Source organism: Pelophylax lessonae (assembly GCF_965119305.1).
Source record: "Pelophylax lessonae genome assembly, chromosome: 4".
NCBI classification, from domain to species: domain Eukaryota; kingdom Metazoa; phylum Chordata; class Amphibia; order Anura; family Ranidae; genus Pelophylax; species Pelophylax lessonae.
Genome location: NC_138771.1, coordinates 426072328 through 426094189, shown reverse-complemented (window position 1 = coordinate 426094189; position 21862 = coordinate 426072328). Strand labels below are relative to the sequence as shown.

The 21862-nt window shown below is 42.7% G+C and overlaps 1 protein-coding gene and 1 pseudogene across 2 annotated transcripts in view; both read left to right on the top strand.

Moving 5' to 3' along the window:
- The window catches only part of LOC309554608 (dead end protein homolog 1-like), a 115113-nt pseudogene extending 106188 nt beyond the window's left edge, over nucleotides 1-8925 (top strand). The window contains exon 5 of the transcript in view: nucleotides 8873-8925. The product of the transcript in view is annotated as a dead end protein homolog 1-like (transcript). The remainder of the gene's footprint in view (nucleotides 1-8872) is intronic.
- LOC309553175 (histidine--tRNA ligase, cytoplasmic-like) overlaps nucleotides 1-21862 on the top strand; it is a 246276-nt gene that overhangs the window by 199209 nt on the left and 25205 nt on the right. The window lies entirely within an intron of this gene.

Below are 21862 nucleotides of genomic sequence, written 5' to 3'. Positions count from 1 at the left end.
ACCACTGTTTAACCCTCTACATGACTTCCATTGTAGTGAATGTGTCATCTATTTAGAACATATAGAGAATGTCATGGACTTGCTCTGCAGCATGAGTGTAACGTTAGAACCATTAACACTACATCTTTTACCATGTGCTTTACTTGCAACAAAATTACATTTGCCACCCCGAAGTTCAGTTTGCAGGTCATGCGTCGTACTTAAGCATTTTGGGGTGGTGTCTATCCTGTGTCTAAATTAGAGATCAACCGATTATCGGCAACACCGATATGCACTTTCCCCGATATATCGGAATTGGCCTTTTGATTTGCCGATATTTTCTTGACGTCATTCCGTGTGTTGCGCGCACACGTTATGCCTTCTAACACCGCGTGGCCCGTAAGTAATGCCATTTCACCACGCGCGCTGCACTTAAGACCGCCTCATTTTACAGCCAGCTGCAGTCCGGTTCGGTCACGCTGCCAGCCATCCATGCACCCACAGGCCCTGGCCTCAGCCACCCGCCACAACAGGGTGCCAGCCCAGTGAGCAAGCAAGCAGCCACCCAGATGACACCAAATCAGCCACCCGCCACCGTGACCAGTGTTCCAGCAAGCCAGCTACCCGCCACAAAAGGCCGGGGTGAGTGAGAGACACCAAGCCAGCCACCCACACAACAGGATGACCCCAAGCCAGCCACCCACCACAGTGTTCCAGAAAGCCAGCCACCCATAACAGGGTGACACCAAGCCAGCCACCCATATCAGGGTGACACCAAGCAAGCCAACCAGGCACCACAGACTGTTCCTGAAAGCCAGCCACCCATAACATGGTGAAACCAAGCCAGCAAGCCACCACAGTGTTCCTGCGAACCAGCCACCCATTACAGGGTGACACCAATCCAGCCAGCCACCACAGTGTTCCTGCAAGCCAGCCACCTATAACAGGGTGACACCAAGCCAGCCACCCACCCACCACAGTGTTCCTGCAAGCCATTCACCCATAACAGGGTGACACCAATCCAGCCAGCCACCACAGTGTTCAAGCAAGTCAGCCACTCATAACAGGGTGACACCAACCAAGCAAGCCAGCCACCACAGTGTTCTTGCAAGCTAGCCACCCATAAAAGGGTGACACCAAGCAAGCCAACCAGGCACCACAGACTGTTCCTGAAAGCCAGCCACCTATAACAGGGTGACATCAAGCCAGCCACCCACCAGTGTTCCTGCAAGTCAGCCACCCATAACAGGGTGACACCAAGCAAGTCAACCAGGCACCACAGACTGTTCCTGAAAGCCAGCCACCCATAACAGGGTGACACCAAGCCAGCCACCCACCACAGTGTTCCTGAAAGCCAGCCACCCATAACATGGTGACACCAATCCAGCCAGCCACCACAGTGTTCCTGCAAGCCAGGTACCCATAACAGGGTGACACCAAGCCAGCCACTCACCACAGTGTTCCTGCAAGCCAGCCACCCATAACAGGGTGATACCAAGCAAGCCAACCAGGCACCACAGACTGTTCCTGAAAGCCAGCCACCCATAACAGGGTGACACCAAGCAAGCCACCCACCAGTGTTCCTTCAAGCAAGCCACCCATAACAGGGTGACACCAAGCAAGCCAGCCACCACAGTGTTCCCGCAAGCCAGCCACCCATAACAGGGTGACACCAAGCAAGCCAGCCACCACAGTGTTCCTGAAAGCCAGCCACCCATAACAGAGTGACGCCAGCCAGCAACTCACCACAGTGTTCCTGCAAGCCAGCCACCCATAACAGGTTGAAACCAAGCAAGCCAACCAGGCACCACAGACTGTTGCTGAAAGCCAGTCACCAATAACAAGGTGACACCAGTCACCAAGCCAGCCAGACAGCCATAACAGTGTGACACCAAGCCAGCCAGCCAGTGCCACACAGTGTTCCCGCAAGCCGGCCACCCAGAACAGGGTGATGCCAGCCAGCCACCACAGTGTTCCGGCAAGCCAGCCACCCAGAACAGGGTGACGCCAGCCAGCCACCACAGTGTTCCGGCAAGCAAGCCACCCACAACAGGATGACACCAAGCCAGCCACACTGCCAGGTGTCAGCCACCAACCCACAACAGGGTGCCAGTGCCAGCATCAACTTCAGCAAGCCATTTCTTTTAATATTTTTTGTGTCTTTCAAGTTGAAATGGAGATGGATGAGGAGAGAGAGTAAAAGTGTGGTCTGGGACTATTTCTCATCTCAACCATCTCCAGGAAAAGCAACAGTGTGCAACACATGTACAAAGAACAAAAGCATGGGATCAGTAACTGCAAAAAACAAAAATACATAAAATCTTAAGGCCCATCTAAGAGTTCATCATATTGAATTGTATCATGCAGCACAGAGAAAACTAAATTAATATCAATGCGATTTTGATTCAATACCTCCTCCACTATCCCAGGCAACAATAACAGATACAGTGCCTTGCAAAAGTATTCGCCCCCCTTGAACTTTGCGACCTTTTGCCACATTTCAGGCTTCAAACATAAAGATATAAAACTGTAATTTTTTGTGAAGAATCAACAAGTGGGACACAATCATGAAGTGGAACGAAATGTATTGGATATTTCAAACTTTTTTAACAAATAAAAAACTGAAAAATTGGGTGTGCAAAATTATTCAGCCCCCTTAAGTTAATACTTTGTAGCGCCACCTTTTGCTGCGATTACAGCTGTAAGTCGCTTGGGGTATGTCTCTATCAGTTTTGCACATCCAGAGACTGACATTTTTGCCCATTCCTCCTTGCAAAACAGCTCGAGCTCAGTGAGGTTGGATGGAGAGCGTTTGTGAACAGCAGTTTTCAGTTCTTTCCACAGATTCTCGATTGGAATTTGACTTGGCCATTCTAACACCTGGATATGTTTATTTGTGAACCATTCCATTGTAGATTTTGCTTTATGTTTTGGATCATTGTCTTGTTGGAAGACAAATCTCCGTCCCAGTCTCTGGTCTTTTGCAGACTCCATCAGGTTTTCTTCCAGAATAGTCCTGTATTTGGCTCCATCCATCTACCCATCAATATTAACTATCTTCCCTGTCCCTGCTGAAGAAAAGCAGGCCCAAACCATGATGCTGCCACCACCATGTTTGACAGTGGGGATGGTGTGTTCAGGGTGATGAGCTGTGTTGCTTTTATGCCAAACAAAACATTTTGCATTGTTGCCAAAAAGTTCGACTTTGGTTTCATCTGACCAGAGCACCTTCTTCCACATGTTTGGTGTGTCTCCCAGGTGGCTTGTGGCAAACTTTAAACAACACTTTTTATGGATATCTTTAAGAAATGGCTTTCTTCTTGCCACTCTTCCATAAAGGCCAGATTTGTGCAGTATACGACTGATTGTTGTCCTATGGACAGAGTCTCCCACCTCAGCTGTAGATCTCTGCAACTCATCCAGAGTGATCATAGGCCTCTTGGCTGCATCTCTGATCAGTCTTCTCCTTGTATGAGCTGAAAGTTTAGAGGGACGGCCAGGTCTTCGTAGATTTGCAGTGGTCTGATACTCCTTCCATTTCAATATTATCGCTTGCACAGTGCTCCTTGGGATGTTTAAAGCTTGGGAAATCTTTTTGTATCCAAATCCGGCTTTAAACTTCTCCACAACAGTATCTCGGACCTGACTGGTGTGTTCCTTGTTGTTCATGATGCTCTCTGCGCTTTAAACGGACCTCTGATACTATCACAGTGCAGGTGCATTTATACGGAGACTTGATTACACACAGGTGGATTCTATTTGTCATCAGTAGTCATTTAGGTCAACATTGGATCATTAAGAGATCCTCGCTGAACTTCTGGAGAGAGTTTGCTGCACTGAAAGTAAAGGGGCTGAATAATTTTGCATGCCCAATTTTTCAGTTTTTTATTTGAAATATCCAATAAATTTCGTTCCACTTGCATGCCCAATTTTTCAGTTTTATATTTGAAATATCCAATAAATTTCGTTCCACTTCATGATTGTGTCCCACTTGTTGTTGATTCTTCACAAAAAAATTACAGTTTTATATCTTTATGTTTGAAGCCTGAAATGTGGCAAAAGGTCGCAAAGTTCAAGGGGGGCGAATATTTTCGCAAGGCACTGTATGTTTGTGAAAAAAACAGATGTCACTGTCTAGATTCAGATGGAATATCCCAACTGCTGGACAGAGTAACCACAGAGATGATTGTGACTGATAACCAGCCATTTACAATGCTGTCTGACTCAGGATTTAAGCGTTTGATGTCCATGCTTGAGCCAAGCTACACACTGAAGAGTGAGAAGTATTATCGAACCGAAATGCTGGCAAAGCTACACCAAATGGTAGTTGACAAAGTAAATGCTATGTTGCAACCAGAGAATGCTGGCAACTCAGTCTCATTCATGACGGACTGCTGGTCACAAACAGAGTCCGAGACACTACTCATTCTTACATGCCACTTCATTGACAGCGGATGGACAAAAAGGCAATTGGCGTTGAATAGAAAAGTGATGCAAGGATCCCACACAGTAGAGAAATGTTTCTAGGCATGCTTGAAGAAAGGGAAATCAACAAAGACCAAGTGATGCTTGCACAACTTCAAACATGTCTAAAGGAATGAGGCTTGCTGATACGTCAGACCTCTGTGTTATCATGGCACACAACACCCTCCAACTTTCAAATGATGACCTGTCAAGCCAAATAGCTTTGATTGATGTATGTTTTGAGAAGCATGAAGAGATTAAAAATGTTGTGCTTGCAAGTCTTTTGAATCCTCGATACAAGAACCATGCTTTCTCTTCTGATGTATTGGCTAAGGCGAAACAATGGCTGACAGAAGATATGGAGCTGCAGGTGGTTCCTGCCAAAAAGACAAGTCCAGAACACTACTTTTATGAAGAGCAGCATGCTGAAAAAAACAGACAAATGTCCAAAAATACATCAACGAACAGAAGAGAATCTGCTTCATCGTCGTCAAATTGATCAGGACATTTTCAGTGTTTTATTGGGGCTTCATGCGGAGGATTCAATTTCTTTTGAATCTGCAACGATGAGCCTTGATGATGAACTTCATCTCTATTTGAAAGAAGCCGTAATTGACAGAAGTCACCCTCTTCAGTGGTGGAGAGAAAATGAGGCATGCTACAAAAGACTTCAAATGCTAGATGATACCTCTCTCTCTCTCTCTCTCTCTGCTCCTCTGTCCTCCACTCCTCCTGAGCATGTTTACGAAGTTGCAGCATTGTTTGAACAAAACAGAAGACTTTTTAACAGGTGACCATAGATATGCTGAAATGTTCTTCTTTCTGCATTATAATATTGTTCTACTTAACTGGGAGTATTGAAAAGAGTAGTGTCCACTCCACTCCAATCCACTGTCTACCTGTTGTGAATGTGTAAAGGGTGCGCTGATAATTGGTGTAAGCTGCAACCAAAAATCCAAGTGTGGAAATAAAATGTTGAAATATAGTCTGGTGCGCTAAATGGTAAGATGTCTTTATATAACAGACAATATACAGTGATTGAACACAAATCAGAAACCAAAATACAAAGTTTCAGTATTCACATTAAGTGCCTTAAAGTGCAAAAGGTGCCTTACAAAGGTTTTCCAAACCGAGACCTAGTGCTAAACAAAAGTGCAAAAATGACTGGTGCAAATTATCTACAGTCCAAATAGAAGTGACAAGCCAGTGTAGTCCAAGTGATATATTGTAGATAAATGGGGAGTGTGATTCAGACGGCAACTTATAGACAGATAGAGTTTGTCTGATGTCCCACCACCTGTTCCAGTTTGCTTCTTACCAGCAGGAATATGGTTGGGGCGTAAAAACAACCACCTCAAAGGAGAACTCCACGTGTCAGGAAAGAGAGATGTGTATATCTTTCCACACTGCCTAAAAAAGGGGTTGGGTAGGCCTCTTACCAGATGATGAAAATGAATCTTGGGCCTTAATATAATCCCTTGATAAGGGCTCTCTCCTTCCTCCACTCCGGGTCTCCTCTGATGTAACTATGATGGGGGTCTCCTGTGGTCTTACGCTGTACTCGTTCCAGTTTATCTCACATGTGAAACAAAGAGCGGCCAATAGTGCATTATCTCAATACATTTTATTGTATAAAAATTGAGAACACTAACAGGGTCACGGCAATAGTACTGCCTGGTATTTCTGGGTGTCCGCGGCTGCCTGCAGTGCAGACCGCTGAAATGACTGCGAGGACGCGCGCCTCCTCTCTGACCTGTTTCCTCCCTAAGCGGGCATCCACTAAGATAGGAGGGAGCCCGCGCCATCACTTCCACCCTTTTACACACTGCCAAGGTTACACTTCCGGCGTCTGCACAGAATTACCTGAAGACACTTTAGATTACAACGCTTAAAGCCTCCGGTTTCCTTGTTATATTTAATTAAGGATAACTTGGGCTTATCTTCCGCATAAATTGCAATTGGCTGGAGAGATTCGAATACAAAATTAATATTGGTGTAATATGATGGATTTTAGGTGAGCATATACACCGGAAGTGCTCCTCTACGCATCCTTTATTACATTTGCTTAACAATTAACATAAAAGCAATTTTATTACAAACGAATAATATAATTAAAATTAAAAAATGAATAAAAATGCATTAAAAGTGCCATGTTTAAACCAGAAGACTCTTCTTCTCTATACCACCTAACCTAAGCAACTTTAGGGGTGCTAGTAGGCAGGGTGCCATGGTGTATATGTAATATAAACATGCTATATGTATACAATGTTAAAACCACTCCCTACATATCCCTATCTTATAATGGGATAAATTATCAATGAATTCTCTCATGTACATAAATTTGGGATGGAAGAAATTAAATAAAAATAAAAATGTATTTAGATAAAAAGGATTTTTTAAATATTAATATAAAGAAAGGAAGGAAATAAAGTATGAAGGTTTTACTAGCTGTTATTGATATGGGAATTGATATCCCATTCAATGTTATGTCCTGAGGGACGAAAACATTTAAGCTCATAAATCCAGAATGTCTCTCTTCTGGAAATAGATCTTTTCAAATTGCTCCCTCGCCAGTGTGGAACATATTTTTCTATGACTACAATCTCCAAGTTGGTAGGGTCTCTGTGATGATGTGTCGCAAAGTGTTTGGATAGGCTATATCCTACAAAACCTTTACAGATATTTGCCAAATGCTCTCCAATTCTTATATTGGCTGTCCGGATGGTTCTGCCAACATACTGTTGTCCACAGTTACATGTAAGGTGATATACCACACCTTTGGTGTGGCACGCAATAAAATTCTTGATGGAATACTCCTTCCCTGTAACCGTGGACCTGAACTTATTGGTTCTCATAGTCTTAGCTTCCTTGCAAATTCAACAATTTTTACAAGGAAAGAACACTTTCATGTTAGGGAACATTCCTGGTTGATGTGGCTTTTCAATGGGGTTGCGAGCTATGTATTTTTAAATTCTGGGCTTTCCGGTAAATCATCTGAGCTATTGTTTGAAGGGATGGTTCCAATACTCTATCACCCTGCAAGATTCTCCAGTGTTCCCTAAATAGATAGTTCATCCAACGATAGTGACTTGAAAAACGTGTAACAAAGGCGTATTCCAATCCAACGTTTCCTTTATTACACCTCTCATTCTCCCTTGGGATGATGAGTTCCTCACTCGTCCTATACTTTGGATATCCTCATCCAGAATTCTAGGATCATATCCCTTTTCTACGAAACGTCCTCTCAAAGTCTGGACTTGCAAATTAAAGTCTTCCGTGCAATTCCTTCCTATTCTTTTGAATTGCCCTTTGGGGACTGATCTCAAACACAAAGGTTGGTGACAACTATCCATGGAGATAAAGCCATTTTTATCCATGGGTTTAAAATAGGATTTGGTGGAAAAACCTATCCCCCTTTCTGGATATGACCAAATCCAAATAGTTGATGGATGTGCTACTGCATTGGTAGGTAAATCTAATACCCCAATTGTTACAGTTAAGGTTACGCATGAAAACATGCAATGAATCCTCATTACCTTTCCATATAATTAGGGCATCATCAATGTACCGCCGCCATAGTACCAACTCTTGGGCCCTATTCGAAAAGATGCTCCTATCTTCCCATAGGGCCATAAATAAAAAGGCGAGGCTAGGGGCAAATTTGGCTCCCATAGCCACGCCGGTACATTGGAGATAAAATAGATTCTCATAATAGAAATAATTGTGCTCCATACCGAAGGTCAGAAGCTCAAGTATGAACTTTTTCTGTTTCAGCGGAATATCATAGGATTGGTCTAGGAAAATGCTCACTGCTTCATATCCCATGTGATGTGGAATTACTTTATATAGGGATGCCACATCAGCGGTAACAAGTAGGATGTTCCCTTCAACCTCCAATTATGTAATTTCCCTTATAGATTGAGTGGTATCCTTCATAAATGCTGGCGTCTCCTGAACCAACGGTTACAGGAAAAAGTCAACGTATTTTCCAATCCTAGATGTCGCTGAATCTATGCCGCTTACTATCGGCCTTCCAGATGGCTTACTTAAACTTTTATGCACCTTCGGAAGATAATATATCGTTGGTATTCTGCGAGCGAGCGGTACTAAAAATTCTTTCTCTTTTTTGTTGATGATGCCCTTTTCATACCCCTTTTTGAGAATTCCCTCCAATTTTCTCTTGTATGTATGAGTGGGATCCTTCTTTTTATTTTTTTTTTTAGAGTGGGATGCTTCTTTAAGATTTCATATGTTTCAGTATCCGACAAAAGATTTTCCATTTCTGCCACGTAGCCTTCTCTTTTTAACAGCACAATTCCACCACCCTTGTCCGCTGGTCTTATGAGGTTCTTATTGTCACATAGTGTTTTAACCCCTTTTAGAAGATCCCATTGCGGAACTAATTTCCTTTTCTTCTAACTCCTTTAAGACCACATCACTGAAGACTGTAACATTGTTACATTTGTGTCCCAGCTGGATTAAATAAGGAAACGTTTCTGAGATTGGTGGAAAGTCTGCTTGTATGACACATAGTTTCTCTCATTTGCTTTGGCCAAAAAATGCCTCTTAACATTCAATTTACGTATATATTTGTGTATATCTAAGAATGTTTCAAACTTGTTGAGAGGTTTTCTAGGAGCATACTTCAAACCTTTATTTAAGGTTTGCTTTTCGGATTCCGTTAGTGTGATCCTCCCACTCAAATTGAAGATGCCAGGTGCATTTATCTTTTCTTTTTTCCGGGCAATTCCTCCCCTGTAGCCCCGTGTTGTTTTTTTCTTTTTCCTTTCGCTGGTCCCTGGCCTAAGAAACCCTGTGGTCTGGAGCTTATTGGCGTTCTGGGAGGTTCTGGTTGAGCCCTCTCTCCTTCTTCTCTCTTCTGGATCCTCATAGTATAAAGACTCATACCTGTTGTGAGTGGGGTATTGCGAATATCTTGGGGTGTAAGGGAAATCCGCATATTTCCCCATGTAGTCCAAAGGGCCCCTTCTTGGTGATCTGGACCTGGACTGTCTATAATTTCTATCAGGGGATATCTCCCTCTTCGGGTATCCCTGTCTGGGATATTCATACCCCAATGCATCTGGGTTTTTCTTCCTATCATCATTTTTCTGTTTCCCTTTGTTCTGAGGCCCTGATTGATGTTCCTTCAAGGGTTTAAACTTATTATTATTGAAATTTCTTGAGGTCGAGGGTTCTTTATTTCTGATAGATAAATCTTGGGAACCAAACTCCCGCCTCGACACTTCCATAGGTTCTCTGAAACCCACTAGTATGTTTTTCTCCCTCTAGGTGCCTTCTTCTGGGGAAGCCTGTGGTTCTGTACTATAAGCTTCCTTTTCCACTAGATGTAGCTGCCATTTAAAAATTTTGGATGATTTGTAGTCTTCCAAATCTCGGAAATACTTTTTCCTTTTTCTTTGCTTTTTGTTCCTCTTTCTCCATAGCCATTATTTCTCTTAGTTCTTGATTGTACACCTTATATGCTTCCTGCTGCATAGATGGTGTTAATTTTTCTTTGATCTCAAGAATCTCATTTAATCTGATAACTTTCCTTTTCCTATCAATTAGAAAATTTAGGAGGCTCGTGCCTGCTCCATTAAGAAATTGGAACCACTCCAGGAGTTCATTATCCCCCTGGTCAGGATTGATGTTCCATCTGAGGCTTCTAGGGATCATCTTTTCCTGGACATATTTCTCCAGGAAGACAATATCCCATGAAGCATGCAACTCTGCGACCATGATGTTTTTAAGCCGCATAAAGATGCCTCTGAGATCTGTAGAGTCAGCTAGAGTCTTATCAAAAACTTCCTCTGCAGCCAGTTTCCTGGAGCCGTGATATTCAAAAATATCCATATCATCTGCTGTTTCTGATAAATGTGTATAGAAATGTGAATGTTTAAAGGGTGCACTGATAATTGGAGTAAGCTGCAACCAAAGAGCCAAGTGTGGAAATAAAATGTTGAAATCCATCATATTACACCAATATTAATTTTGTATTTGAATCTCTCCAGCCAATCATAAATTAATGTGGAAGATAAGCCCAAGTTATCCTTAATTAAATATAACAAGAAAACCGAAGGCTTTAAGTGTTGTAATCTAAAGTGTCTTCAGGTAATTCTGTGCAGACACCGGAAGTGCAACCTTGGCAGTGTGTAAAAGGGCGGAAGTGACGGCGCAGGCTCCCTCCTATCTCAGTGGATGCCCGCTTAGGGAGGAAACGCGTCGGAGAGGAGGCGCCGCGTCGTCAGTAATTTCCAAGGTCTGCACTGCAGGCAGCCACGGACACCCAGAAATACCAGGCAGTACTATTGCTGTGACCCTGTAAGTGTTCTCAATTTTTATACAATGAAATATATTGAGATAATGCATTATTGGCCGCTCTTTGTTTCACATGTGAGATAAACTGGAACCAGTACAGTGTAAGACCACAGGAGACCCCCATCATAGTTGCATCAGAGGAGACCCGGAGTGGAGGAAGGAGAGAGCCCTTATCAAGGGATTATATTAAGGCCCAAGATTCATCATCATCTGGTAAGATGCCTACCCAACCCCTTTTTTAGGCAGTGTGGGAAGATATACATATCTCTCTTTCCTGACACGTGGAGTTCTCCTTTGAGGTGGTTGTTTTTACGCCCCAACCATATACCAGCTGGTAAGAAGCAAACTGGAACAGGTGGTGGGACATCAGACAAACTCTACCTGTCTATAAGTTGCCGTCTGAGTCACACTCCCCATTTATCTACAATATATAACTTGGACTACACTGGCTATTGTCACTTCTATTTGGACTGTAGATAATTTGCACCGGTCATTTTTGCACTTTTGTTTTGCACTAGGTCTCAGTTTGGGAAACCTTTGTAAGGCACCTTTTGCACTTTAAGGCACTTAATGTGAATACTGAAACTTTGTATTTTGGTTTCTGATTTGTGTTCAATCACTGTATATTGTCTGTTATATAAAGACATCTTACCATTTAGCGCACCAGACTATTTTTAAACTGTCTAGCTGTTGCCTACCTTTTTTCTAGCAGTACCCCACCTCCACCTTACTGGCATCTGAAGTGGAGCTCTGTGCCCATTACGTTACTGTTCCAGCCACAAGCCCATCCATGTGATCTGTCAAGAGTCTCATCAGTCCATAAAACCTTTGAAAAATCTGTTTTCAGAGATTTCGTGGCCCAGTCTAGACGTTTCAACTTGTGTCTTGTTAATTGGTGGTCGGTTTCAGACTTCCATACCTTGGCTATGTCTGAGCACTGAACACCTTGTACTTCTGGGCACTCCAGTAGGTTGCAGTTCTTGTAGGTTGCAATTTTGAAAAATGACAGCACTGGACCATAATGGGTTTCTAGTAGCTTCATGTTTTTGATTCTTCTCAAATATTTGGCAGTTAATTTGCATCCCTTTTTTTTTCTCTGAACAAGTTTCTTGTGACTCTTGTCTATTTGCAACAACAAAACATTTGATGGTTATGCGATCATGTCCCAATATTTTAGCAATTTCAAGACTGCTGCACCCCTCTAAAAATGTTTTACAATTTTTGACTTTTCAGTCTGTTAAATCTTTTTTGGCCCATTTTGCCGGAGGAAATGAAGCTGCCTATTTATGCACACCTTGATATAGGGAGTTGATCTTTGGCCACACCCTCCCTCGGTACACAAATACACATCACCTTATCTGCTTAAATCCAATAGGCATTCAAGCTTATACAGATTGGAGTTAGACAATATGCATAAAAATGATTTGGTCAGAAAACTTGCTTGCCTAATTGTGCATGCAGGGTATAATCTGATTTACCTGGGCTGTACACCAGATGTTCCCAGATGTACAAGAAGCCAATGGGTGAAAAAGATTTGTATGGCTCTACCCACTAAATAAGGTATAATCCCTTATTTTAAGGATGGGTGAAAGAATAAGACATAAGAATACCTTCTGTTCTAAGTACCTCCAGTAATTTACCTAACACTACTGTTTAGGTTACTGGCACAACCCAAGATAGTGACAAAATATAATTAACACTTATCGAGTATTCTTGCATTTGTTGTTTATATCTATCTGATTGGTATAACTTCTCAGTTTAGTGGAGCTTTTTCTGACATTTCATATGATATACATGGGTAAAAAAAAAAAAAAAAAACTAGTGTAGTGGTTAAATGTATCTAAAATACAAGAATGGGGTGGATTCTTGCATGTGGGATCAGGATGACTGCATTATATTTTACAGGTTTGTGATAACACAAATACTTACGGATCAGATTTTGATGCAATAAGCACACGTTATGCAGTCCTATCCTATGTATTCTTGCAGTATTGAAGACAGTCACAATTAAGCCCAAGCAAAAATCTTTATAAATATTTAGAAGTACATTTTCAGGCTTGTGTATGAGATCTTTTATATTTTTTGCAAATTCAGCTAAATGTACTCCTAAAGTGGTTGTAAACACTTGCATATACCCAGAGAAGTGACTGGCCTCTGGTTATATACTAAGAAGAAACCAATCCTCAAGTTTTTTTTTTTTAACCTTTTTATCTGCAGTCTTCTTACAGCCCTTCCCAATTCCTTCAATTTATACAGCTTGTCTGAGCTTCCAAAAAGCAGGGGGTGGGGACCTGAAGTTGCACACCGCAGAGCTCAATAAGGAGAGCTGTTTGGAGGCAAGGGACACACCCCACTTCACACAGGAATAGAGCTGAGACTGTCAATTACAGGCTGTGTGCTGGAGCTCCCTGTAATGATATCGTGCCCTAAGTATCTTAAAAGCTGTCGCGAGCAACCATCTTGTCCCCACGGGCAGCCATGTTGTCCAGTGACATAGGCAGCATTTCATTTTAAGCTGTAGCCCGCAGATGTGTACTCAGCAGAGATATTCCCTTCCCCCCTCTCTCTCTCTCCTCAAACTAATTACCCACCTGGGTCCCTTTTGCATTAGTATGCAAGGCTTCAAAAGAGCGCCTTATCGCAAAACCCATCCTGGCAGGCCAGGTTGTAAAGTCTTATCTGAGAACAGATGTCCACTACAGGCTGTGTGGAATTCCACAGCAACTTGGTCATTAGGAAAATGACCACAGTTATGCACAAATTCATAACTTTTTACCCGAACATGACACATTGACAAAAAGTAGATAGTTGAATGCCAGATAAAATACCCATCGAATGAAGATCAAACATGATCATGTTCGTTCCTCGGGAAGACAAGCTAGCGATCAGATGCCTTACAGGTCAGAGATTATTCCGAGATACCCCGTGTTTAGTGTCTGTGGATCATAAATTCTATGCCGTACCATAAAATATCAGTTTCAAGAATGTAACCATTACATAATTCGAGATATGAATTCTGTTCGTAACCTGTCTAAGCGGGAGGTGTCTTGGCATTTTGCTAAGCTTCAGGGCCGCCCATGGCCCCAGTGTTTATTGGTCAAGTACTTCTGGTGACACCCCCCTGGGGGTCAGAGAAAAAGAGAGAGCTGAGGGAGCTCTCAGTTCTCAATTTTAACATCAAGCCGTAACATCGCTCAAGGAAGGACCCATCACACATGTTCAGCTTCTGAAACTAAGATAATACCAGGACTTTTGAATGCAAGTATTTCATTTCTAATTCTTTATCTATTCTTCTAAATTGCTGAATTGTGTCTCTATTTCTTTGTAACCTTTTTTTCTGTAAATATTTTTATTTGCACCAATTTTAACATTTTTTATAATTAAACCTTATTTTGAAAAGTGTTAACTTTGTCTCTAAGCTCTTAACGCAAGCTAACCAAAGAACCTGCCTCTTGGAGGAGCGCTACTGTATAGAATAAATCCCATGGACATTCTTGTCTGAGGTGACAGTGTGTGTTACAGATGATTATTCTAAAGTCATAATTGGTATTTCTAAAATTATGAGCGTCCGCTGGGCTCATTCTAACGTAGCGGTGGTGGCAGAGAAAGGGTTAATTGTTTAATTAGCCCGGTGACAATCGCTCTCAGCCTGCTGGCATCTAGATTGTGGTCTCGCAAGCTGGACAATCTGTGTGCCGGGTGCAGCTGAGAGTGGCATTGTTACGCAAGTGACGGCAGGGTGTGAGATTGCTTGGTCTTTGGTCACGAGTTGGATGAGAAGGCCAGGGGTCTGATACCCGCCACCGTCACACTCCCCTATTGCCTGTTTTTTTGTTGGTGTCAGGAAACCTTGTCAGACAAGACTTGTGTAGATAGCCAAGGAATGAGGCAGCAGACCGAAATTACTTGGTATTCTGGATTAAGACAAGTGCACACTATAGAGGGGTATGATTGGTTCATATTTCAGGTTAGGTTTTTTACTTAATGCATAAGGATAAAAAAAACCTTCAGCCTTTACAACCCCTTTAAACCTTTGTGTGCAGCAGCACGCTTAATACTTACCTAAGCCCATCTTTATCCAGCAATTGTTGCAGGAGTGTCTCAGCTTCCTGGAACTCCCCTAATGGGCTGAGACAGCAGCGTGATGCATTTGGCTCCAACTGCTGTCAGTCAATCAATCAGGAGAGAGAGGGGTCTTGGCTCCATGTCTGAATGGACACAGGGAGCTGTGACTCGGCTCGGGTACCCACACAGCAAGCTGCTTTCTGTGGGGATACTGAACAGGAGGGGAGGGACCCGCGAAGAGGAGGATCCGGGCCACTCTGTGCAAAACCAACTGCACAGAGCAGGTAAGTAAAACATGTTTGTTTTTTCTATTAAAAACTACATTACAATCAATTTAAAAGCACTTTAAGGCTGATTTAAGGCCCTGCGAGCTAGAAGTCCTCTGAAATCTAGCAGTAGCCCCTGACCCTATGCTGATAACGTATGCATAATATATCAAAGCCCTGTACTCTAAAGGATTGCTGCCATGGAAAATACTGTATTTGTAAAATACTGTATTTGTGGGTAATACATGTAATGATGGGCTTTGTTTTTCTATATAAAAGTTGGTCTTTTAGTTGTTGTAAAATTCCTACATAGTCAGTTTTTTTTTTATTTGTATTTCAGGGTACATCGATGACTAGTGACCATCACCTTTTCAGAATCTGGATATTATGGTTTTATGGTTTTTATAGTGTTGCACAAATACCTACTGAATCACAGAAAAGATACTTGTATCTAAAATTGGACCTGTTGCACTTGAAGCATAAATGTCACATAACTAATGAAAAAGAAAACTGGACGATGTTTCAATTTATGACTTTACCCTTGGTAGGAGGTACTCACAGTCATTGAGAATACAGTTTGAAAGCAAATTTTTTTTTTTTTTTTTGTCTATTGCACTTTCACTTTTGTTAAAATGTTTTTATATTACTTTGTTTTTTTTTTTTTTTTTTGCACCAGACAAGTGTTATTTTTTTCTAGCTTAAGGTTTATCACTTTGCTTTTAGGATCACTTTTTTGCATCTTAATGTTTTAAGACGTTTGCTATGTACATTTTAGAAAATCTGTAATACAAGCTAAAACGTAAATGTGCGTTTCTCTCCTTATTGTTCGAAACAATGGAATTTTGATATGGGAGATATGGTATCTAGCATACCTCAAAATGGAAATCTGGCTGGTTAGTGGTCCCCAGAGTTGAGAAACAGAAAAGAACCAAAAAGTACAGGTAAAGTACAGGTAATGTTTAGTCAAATGCAAGACAATGCAATGGGATCACAAGTTAGTCCCTGCAGATTCTTGTATATACTATAATTTTTTTCCTTCCCCCCCCCCCACCCCACTGCTCCATTTGTCTATGGAATTGCAATAACATGTCATGTAATGGTACTTGGGTGACTGACTGCTGAACCATCTAGTGATTTCTCATGGGTGCGGTTGGAAATTTTTTTCTTATATATATATATATATATAGTATGTGTGTGTGTGGGGGGGGGGGGGGGGCAACTGGTGCAGCTGATTGCTCTGGTGTAATAATTGTTTTTTTTCCAAACCTCCCCTCTCACCATGTAATAAAAACAAGAATATTTTAGCATGGAGATTATCCAGCTTGCACCCATTGCACATCTCAGTAGCAGCAGATGGTTACCAGTGTTGTAGTTTCCTTCAACTTTTTGCACAGAGAAGTGCATAGGGAGACCCTCCAACACCCAAGAGCTTTCTGCTTGCATGCAGTGTGAGCTTGGTTCATTGGAAGTGACTTGAGGGAGTTATTGTGACCTCAGTGCTGCCTAGATTGAGCTGTGCCTGTTTAAAAGGACACCATTTAAAAGCGATTTGAGGCACTTTCTAAAACTGTGTTTTTTGGCAGGCATTGCCTTCCAACCTGCCCTGCCATGACCATACCCTGCCAAACATTAGGTTATTGGGCTGGGACCATTCAAACTTCTTTCATGTTTGAGCACCTGGAGCTCATACCTGAAATTTCCAGCTACTTTATGGATGCATTGGAGGTATCTTATTTGCCAGATCAGTCTTCTGTCAGTTAACATGAGGACTTTGGTTCAATTGCTGGGTTTCAGAACTACCATGCAAAAAGCCTGCTCCCCATGTCCTTTGAGGGACAGCATGTCTTCAGAGCTGCCTTTAAATAGGCTGGATTTTAAGGCTCCAATAACTGGACTTGGCAAGGTGTCCTCCAGTATGATAGGTTAGTGTGTTTTGTTTTATTTCCAATTTTCTAATTAAATTTAAATTTGTCTGACAAAACAAAAAGGGAACACATATAAATTCTTTACAAAGGTCCAAGAATGTCCAAATAAGCATTCAGTTTGCATCAAATTATGTTTACAGTTAAGCAGAACATAGACATACATTTTAGAAAATATCCTGTTACTCCGCATGGGCTCAGACTGTCACGGGAGTTGTGGAAAATATGAAAACCATAAGATACACGGTTTTGTTTCACGTTCTGGTTATCATTATTTCTTATTGGATGAGGAAGATTAATCAGAAAAATCTTACGACATTACTTTCTAATAAGCGCTCTTAAATAGTTAACTGCTTTAGGGTGTTAACCATAATTGCCATTGGTGTATACATTTAGAAAGCTTATAGTTTTTAATAGCTAGCATACGTTTGTATTGACCTTAGTATATAAATAACTACAGAAACATTTGGAGCATCAGAAATTTTTTATTAGTCAAAGCAAGTCTGAATGTTTTTAATACCAAATCTAGCCCAGTGGCTTTGGGCTAGTACAGAAATGTGGGAGGGAGAATTACATCTGCTGCAGCACAACTTGCTTAGTACTTCTACTTGGCATCTCTTCGGTACCTGTCTTGAATCCCTATGCTGACATCTGCGTGGAGTTTTCATGTTCTCCCTGTGAGTAATGTGGTACTCGGGTAGCATAATCCAAGACATCCTTGTAGCATAATTTGGCTCCTGCCAGTATTCTATGCGAGAATGTATAGATGTGAGATGGGGGTCTTTAGATCATTAACTCCTCGAGGGCAGGGACTGATGAAAATGTACAAAGGCCTGTCTTGTCCCCCCCCGGGTGCAGTTTAAATTGAAAGTATTGCTAGCTTTTTACCTCAGTTCAAGTTTCAGGAGATGTTCTGGATCTGAGGTGGGTAGGGTGCACCCAGAGATCCTGTGCACCCAGGTTGCAGTTTGGCATCAACACACGCAGCAGATGGGCACAGTGGTGACGTTTCAGTGCCCAGATAGTAGCTTGCAGCCAATAGGGAACTGCATTTCTCAGGAGTCTCACTCATAGAATACACTGGTGGAGAACTATTTGTCCAAGAACTTCTAATCTTTTTCTAGTGGAACTATGCAGCCCTGAGTTTCTCCGTGCCACTGGAGCAAACTTCGAAACATTTGACTTCTTTCTTTGACCACAGGTCTGTTATATTGTACCTTGGGAACAGCAAAGACCTCAGCCCAAATTGCCAGTGCCCAGGTGTCTGGCTATATTGGTACAAAATTAAATTAATTCTGTACTCCCTGCTGAGAGGCTCCCTGTCATGGACATGCAATAATGTCTGGTAGCTTACCTGTTCCTCATGTCTGCATTAAGGGCCAGACTCTTCCTTCTGGCTGCTTTTTATCATCTCTCTTCCCGGTTTGGCTCCACCCCAGGCCATTCCAGGAAGTCTATATTAACCAGCGCACTGCAGGTCTGCTTTGCTGTTCAACAGTGTTTGTTAGTTGTTTCCTGTCTGCCGTGTGCTTGATCTATCTTTCTGTGTACCGACTTTGGCTTGTCTCTTACTACTCCTGTTTGCCTGTGACCCTGACCTTTGGCCTGTCCCTTGGTTTCCCTTGTCTGCCTGTTGTCCCGACCTCTGCTTACCCATCACTATCCCTTGTGTCCTGAGTGGCTGCTTCCCTTCTCTCCCTACAGAGCGTGACCCGGGGGACCCCAGGGGCCGCGACCTTTGCCCAGCTGCAGCCAAAAGTCCATCCTCGCCACTAGAGGCTCTGGTGAACACCTGCTGGGTCTTAGACTCCGCGCCCTGGGGAATCTTGGGCTCTTGTTCCTGTCCATCCGCAGCAGTCAGCTATCGGGTTCACTACCTTGCGCTGCACCCCTGCCTCTAACAGGGTGCAGTTGTCACCTGGCTACAGGTGACCTGACACTCCCTACCTCCAAATCCTCTGTTTGCCAAAGGAACTCACTTAATCAATTATTCAGATCAGCTAACTTATTTACACAGAGCTGCTTATTTAATTTTCATATAACAAATGTTATTTTTGAGATGTATTTTTGTTTAATTTTATTTCTCAAAAAATAGTTCTAATCTATGCAAGTCCAATACATACAGGGCGAAAACTGGCCAGGTCCGCAGAAACAGGCCAACTTTAGGTCCGTGTATACCAGTGTTAATTTTGGCATCAAAGTTTTACAGTATTTAGTTTTAGTTATATATATATATTTTGACTAAAATTCCATTTTTAGTTTTGGTCCCATTTTAGTCGGATTTTGGTAGACTAAAATCTCCAGTACATTTTAGTCTAATAAAATCATAGTCAACTAAAATTGAATGTGTTAAATTGTAATGGAGTTCTATAAAACTTCCAAACTCATTATATACTCCTTGAGTAAAAAAATGTAATATGTTATTTATGGTATTAAGGTTTGACCAAACTCAGATACAGATTTAGCCACTCTGGACGGTCTGTGGAGGGTTGTAATGCTGCACAGTGCTCTAGACGGTGGTCTGTGGAGGCCTGTAATGCTGTACAGGGTTATGGATGGTGAACTGAGGAGGCCTGTAATGCACACTGCTCTAAACGGTGATTTGAGGAGGCCTGTAATGCTGCACAGTGCTCTGGACAGGGGCCTGGGGAGGCCTGTATGGCTGCACAGTGCTCTAGACGGTGATCTGAGAGGCCTGTAATGCTGCACAGTGCTCTTGATAGTTGTATGAGAGGCCTGTAATGCTGTGCAGTGCTGGATGGTGGTCTGAGGGAAGGCCTGTAATACACAGTGCTCTGGCATGGTGGTCTGACTCTGAGAGGTGTGTAATGCTGCACAGTGCTGGATGGTGTTCTCAGGTCTGAGGTATGGCACAGTGCTATGGATGCCGGTGGTCAGAGCAGGCCTGTAATGCACACAGTGCTTTTGATCAGTGGTCTGAGGGGAGGCCTGTAATTGTATTGTACACACTCACAGTGTTCTCTGCTCTGATCAGCCATTGTCAGGAGGCTTGTAATGCACAGTGCTGCTCTGGACGGTCGTCTGACTCAGAGGCCTGTAATGCTGGCTGCACTGCTGCGAACCACCCTGTCGGATAAAAACTGATTGATCAGCGGCTAGAGCCAATGCTTACAGCACTTATCTGTGTGCTCTGACATTGATGAAGTTTCTCTGCTGTCAGAACACAACAGTGCAGTGGGGAGGACTCCCCCCCCCCCCATCTATCTCAAATGGATGAGCTAGTTCCATGTTGTGTGTGTGCTTTTTTTTTTTTAACAGATCTATGTATGGCCAGCTTTAAATTTGGGGTATGGATTAAAATCGCTTTTTCTATTACAGTGGGGAAAAAAACTAACTAAAACCCCTGTGTTTGATTTTTAATACTGTCTGGGTGTCTTCCTGGTGCCTCATTTTTGTCTTGGTGTCATATGTTTGTTGGTATGACAACAAAGTAAGGAGGAAATCTTTCCAGTGGAATTACGAACAGCAAAAAAAACCTGCCAGAGGTTCTAACCCTTCCACATTTTATTCAAACTAGCATTCGACAAAAGCAATCTGTTCCCTCCTATAGAATTATCTTGTAGAAAGTAGGTGTTTCATTTGAGTATGATGTACCTGATTTACCCCCTGCCCCCTAATTTCTCTACAAATAAAGATAAGGACAAGAGACGTATGTTAATTTACTGGGAGCAGTTGACTTCACACTCCATTGGCTGAGAGCTGTGATTAGGGGCCAGACTACCGACCTTTTTTGGTCATGTCCCTTCGACAGAAGCCAGCCGAAGGGACTGCCTGCAATACACACTGGCCAAATGTCGGCTGGTTTCTATCTGTCCGACATTCTGCCCACGTGAACGGGGCTTTACTCTTTGTGCCTCTCCCACATATCAGGACTGGGGTGAGTGATGCCGGGTGATTTAGGGAAATCAGACAATCAAGTAGTGTGAGCTGTGTAGAGTGCTGCCCAGAGTGTTCTGGCGGGGGGGGGGGGGGTCTGTCCACCTGTCGGAACACAATAGGACAGCAGGGGAGATCGCTGTACTAACTTCGGATTGTTAGCATAGCGGCTTTGACCTGAGCCATGGGTTGAACGAAAAAAAACCTAGCAGTGTGTACCAGGCTTAACTCTGGTGCAGAGTGAGTAATTATTTTCCTTTTTTAAAGGAGTGATTTTCACTCTTGTAGTGAACCGGTGTTTGCCTCTAATGTCCATGAATGTTTGGGGAAAGTTCTTCTGGCTTTAAATTTCCCTGTAAAGGATTTGGTGTGTGAGTGAACATAGTCGTCTTAAGCAAAAGTGAAAATTGCTCCTTTAACTACTTGCCGACCAGCCGCCGTAGTTTTACGGCGGTAGGTCGGCTCTGTTACGCAAAACGACATACCTGTACATCGTTTCGTGTAGCAGTTAGTTGGGGTCCGCCCCAAGGAGACAGAACGGCGGTCTGCCTAAGTAAACACGGCACGCTGTTCTGTCAGTGATGAACACAGGGATCCTGTGTTCCTCCTATTTAGGAACACAGGTCTCTGTGTTCATCCAGTAAGTACATCCCCCACACAGTTAGAAAGCATCCCCTAGGCACCCATTTAACCCTTTGATCGCCCCTGGTGTTAACCCCTTCCCTGCCAGTGTCAGTACAATAACAGTGACATTACCTGTTGCTATTGCATAGCACTGATTACTGTAGTAATGTCACTGGTCCTCTCCAAAGTGTCAATTATGTGTCCGATCTGTTCGCAGTCCCGCTAAAAATCGTTGAGCGCCGCCATTACTAGTAAAAAAATAAATAAAAATGACACATCTTTCCCCTAGTTTTTAGACGCAATAACTTTTACGCAAACCATTCT